Here is a 5,000-nt window from a genome sequence, read left to right as displayed (position 1 = left end):
TTCACAAAATTTTCAATGTTGGATGGAAACACTTCTTCCACGTTCAACATTCCTACGATTCCCTATTAAGGCATGCTATTCAAAGTATACTATTTTTCTATAACACCGGAGGGAGGAGGTGCTCAGGGCGCAAGCAGTCTTAGCAAGTTTGTCCACAATTTCATTGGCTGCGAGAAAGCACCTATAAAAAGCACTCAAGAGATCTATTGTGGGCTATGGCAAGCTGGGAAAGTATTTTATGCACAACACTGCAACACAGTGTTCTTATTAATGTAAGGGCGCGAAGGACAGACTGGGAGTCAGATCACAACTCCGTTCAGCCCCCTCTTAGTAAGGAGAATGACAGCATCCAGGAGGCCATGAAGATTACAGTAAGTAGAGCTTGATGAGTTGGGTAGTCTACGACCAACCCATCTGCCACCCCCTGGTGGGTTTATTATGGGGGAGAACATGGCACACGCTGCACTCATGTCTGCCTGTAAAGAGCCGTCAACCTAGAGGTGGGCATCGGGAATCAAGGTAGACACTCGGATTGAGGTAGGAGGTAGGTAGGCGGTAAACATCAATAGTGGGTCTCTGGAGCCTGGTGTACACAGTATTTGGCCACTTGGCCGAAGATGAGGTCTAGGTGTGTCTAGTACAGTCCTGATGACATTGGAATAGTAAGGTGTGAAATGGGGCGAGTTCAGGCATCTGACGCTGAGATAAGTGGCGGAGTAAACCCTGTCAACAAGTGAGTTCAAATTTAGCCCTAGTGGAAGTAGAGCAACCCAGGCTAGGCTGCATGACTCCATTTTCATTTTTTTTTTTTTTCAGAGGCTCCAGTGCTAACTTAACAAAGACTTGTAGAAAGGTAGTCGACAACAAATCTCATGTAAATCACACAGATGGTTTTGCCCAAAGGGACAAATTCCAGCAGCTTTGTTGGCGAGCCATTTGACAGGGATGAAGCTCAGCTGTAGTTGGTCCAGGTGGTCCTTGACAGTTGGTTGGACCCTCTGTTGTGCTGGGATGGTTGGGGTGACTTGTAAGGCTTGCCCAAGTTGAGGTACTGCGAGCAGTGAGGGACAGCTCTACCTCCCTTGGTGAAATCTGGAAGTGATCATTTTTTTCACAGTTGGCAGATGATTTGGAAAAGGCGTGGAGGAGCTGGATAACTTGTAGGGAATTAAATTGGATGTAAATGACATCTGTATAGCAAGTAACTGTAGTTCCAGAGAAGTCAGGGAGAAGAGAGCAAGTGGTGCATAATGACATTAAACTGCAGTAGACTGAGAACACGCCCTTGAGGAGTGCCCATTTGGAAACGTGGGTGTACTACAGGTACCATTAAAAAGGACATGGGTAGTTCTGTTATTGAGGTAGCCTCGTATCTACTTCAGTAAACATCCCTTCACACCAAATTGCACAAGCTAATCAAGGATTGTCTTTATTTACAGCATCAAAAGAACTCTTAAATTCTATGAATGCTAAGGCACTGGGGGAAGAGTTCTATAAGGCAATGGTGTGTCCCTCGCTAAGGTAAAAAATAATACAGTCAACACGAGAGCTTGGGTTGTAGGCAGTAGAGTAGATGGTATTGCAACTACTCTTGGACTGATCTATATCTCTTTATGGAGTGATTGTGTGGGTGTGAGAGTCCACTGGTATGGCTGGGTACTGAAGGTGAAGTGGAGATCAACGGGGGAGCGGGCAGGCTCCCTAGTTGGCTAAAGACTGGGCAGTCCTTGTGTTGCTGCTGATGTTGTGTTCTGCTGGAGGATTGGGGAATGCTAATCTTGGTTCTAGATTCTGTGGCTTAAGTACACGTGCACTGTGTGAGTGTTATGTCCAATGAGCGGACATAGCTGTGGACCTGGTGTGACCCAACTTGGGAAACTATGCTGAACTATAGGGTCGTGCTGCTACAGGTCCTCTCCTCCAGAGAGTGAGCTAAGCAAGCAAAATGCCATGATGGGTCACTCCGTGTGTCAACAGTTGAATACGAAAGAGAGCAAGAGAGGAGAGAGTGCGAGAGAGGCGAGAGGAGAGATTGCGCGAGAGGAGAGAGGAGAGAGAGCGAAAGAGGAGAGAGGAGAGAGAGCAAGAGAGGAGAGAGGAGAGAGAGCAAGAGAGGAAAGAGGAGAGAGGAGAGAGCGAGAAAGGAGAGAGGAGAGAGAAGAGAGAGCGAGAAAGGAGAGAGGAGAGAGAAGAGAGAGCGAGAAAGGAGAGAGGAGAGAGAAGAGAGAGCGAGAAAGGAGAGAGGAGAGAGAAGAGAGAGCGAGAAAGGAGAGGGGAGAGAGAAGAGAGAGCGAGAAAGGAGAGGGGAGAGAGAAGAGAGAGCGAGAAAGGAGAGAGGAGAGAGAAGAGAGAAGAGAGAGCGAGAGCGAGAGAGGAGAGAGAGCGAGAGAGGAGAGAGAGCGAGAGAGGAGAGAGAGCGAGAGAGGAGAGAGAGCGAGAGCGGGAGAGAGAGCGAGAGCGGGAGAGAGAGCGAGAGCGGGAGAGAGAGAGCGGGAGAGAGAGAGAGCGGGAGAGAGAGAGGGAGAGAGAGAGAGGGAGAGAGAGAGAGGGAGAGAGAGGGAGAGAGAGAGAGTGAGAGAAAGAGAGGGAGAGAAAGAGAAAGAGAAAGAGAGAGAGAGAGAGAGAGAGAGAAAGCGGGAGAGAGAGCGGGAGAGAGAGAGAGGAGAGAGAGAAAGAGAGGGAGGAGAGAGAAAGAGAAAGAGGAGAGAGTAGAGAGAGGAGGGAGAGAGAGAGAAGTGTGTATATATATTCATATGTGTATGTATACATGCATGTATATATATGCATATATATATATACACATGTGTATATATATACACATACATACATACACACATACCTTCTCGCTTGCTGCTGCCACCGCTGACGGGGGTTACCCGTCCTGTCTGCGTTCCGGTGGCCGTCAATCTGGCTCGAGGCTTGTGGGGCAAAGCCCATCGGACCTCTACTGGTGGATTATGGGACCTGCAGCCTGCCTACCCTCACTATATCGGGCAACGTCGGTGGGGATAGCAGAGGTGGCATCCGTCCAGAATGACTGCCCGAGGTTAAACCTCTGGCGGTCTGTCAGGGTGGGGGCTTGAAACGTTCAATCTTTACGACAGGACGATTGGTTACTGCTACTGTCGAGGGAGCTGAAGCAGCTGAGAGTTTAGGTGGCTGCTCTCTCGGAAGTGAGACCTAGCAGTGGGACGTTTAGTGTGGGTGGCTACACTTATTATTGTTCAGGCATCAGCAATGGTCACCATCTCCAGGGAGTAGCCATAGCCATCTTCAGCAGACTTCAACTCTTGGTAGTAGAGGTCACTCCAGTCGAAAAGCGTATAATGGTATTGAGACTGAAGCTTAAATTTGGCTTCATGTCTCTTATTGCTGTGTATGATCCTACCGCTGTTTATAAATTTGATGTGACAGAGATATTTTACGCCAAACTTGCATCTGTGACAGACAGCTGTCCTCTGTGAACAATTTGTATGGTACTGGGTATCTGGCTGCAACTGAGCTGGCTATGAGAGGTCTGTTGGTCCTCATGGCTCAAGAGCTGATGCGGTCAGTAAGAATAGCTTCCTTTTGCGGGACTTTGCTAGGTCCCAGAAATTGATGATTTCTGGATCTTGGTATTAGCACTCTGACCCACATCATTGGGTGTGGTACAGTGATGCTGGTAATGTGTCCAAGGAAATTGACCACATCCTTGTCAACACTCACTGGAGGATCCTCCAGAACTGCAGGGTGTATTGGAGCACTGAGTCTTGTAGAACTGATGATAGATTTGTTGTGGCTTCTCTCTGGGTCTGGTCACTTGGAGAAGGGACAAGGAACAGTTTATCAGGAATCTTGCAGAGGAGGTCGAAAGCCATTTCCTAGTAAATGACCTTTGTCCTGCCAACCAAGCCTTGAGAAAGCTGAACAGTCAGCTCAGCAAGTGCCTAGATAATCTCAGATCATGTTGCGGTGTGGGTGCATGGGTGAGTATTTTGAGCAGTTGTACCCATTTGATTCACCAACAATTAACTTGGATGTGGGTAGTGTCGAGATTCCTTTGCCACACCCACCCATCAGCGAGGATCCACCCTCTCTGACTTAAGTCAGCGGGTGATCTCCAAGCTGAAGAATGGTAAAGCAGCAGATATCTGCGGCATCTCAGCTGAACTGTTAAATGCTGGTAGAGAACCTATGGCAAGGGGCTTGCATGCTCTCCTGTCTTGTCTGCCACCTGGCAGACTGGTACCATTCCCTATGACCTGCAAGGTTCTCACTCACATCCCTCTGAGATGTATCAGTGATCACCTACTGTAGAGCAATCTGGATTCATATTTGGTAAGTCCACAATAGACCTTATCAGCTTACATCGACCTCGAGAAGGCGTTTGATACAGTTCACCGTGAATCACACTGGGAAATCCTGAGACTAAGAAGAATTCCAACAAGCATTATTGGTTTAATGGCAACCCTGTATACTGGTACTGAAAGTGCTGTAAAGTGTGATGGGGGCCTGTTGATTTTCTTCCCTGTTAGTTAAGGAGTGAGGCAAGGCTATGTTCTTGCACCAACACTTTTTAGCACTTGCATGGCCTGGATACGGGTATATTGGATTGGATGGTATTAGATGGTATCGTTGCATCTACTATTTGGACTGGTGTCTTATCTCTTTGGGGAGTATTTATGGTATGGGTGGGTGTCTGAAGGTGAAGTTGGAGATCTACGGGGAAGGACTGGGCAGTCCTTGTGTTGCTGCTGCTGTTGTCTTGCTCTGCTGGAGCATCGGGGAGTGCTTTTCTCAGTTCCGGCCTCTGCAGCTTTAGTACACGTATGCTGTGTAAATGTGCAGGGAACAAGGGGAGCCTGCTGTCCAATGAACGTGGTCATGGCTGTAGACTTGGTGTGACTCAACCTGGGAAACTATGCTGACCTTCAGGTTGCAGGTCGTGCTGCTACAGGTACTCCCCCTGAAGAGAGTGAGCTAAGCGAAAGAGTGATATAATGTGATGTGTCACTCCA

Source organism: Penaeus chinensis, chromosome 18, assembly GCF_019202785.1.
Source record: "Penaeus chinensis breed Huanghai No. 1 chromosome 18, ASM1920278v2, whole genome shotgun sequence".
Lineage (NCBI taxonomy): Eukaryota > Metazoa > Arthropoda > Malacostraca > Decapoda > Penaeidae > Penaeus > Penaeus chinensis.
This window is presented reverse-complemented; position numbering follows the sequence as displayed.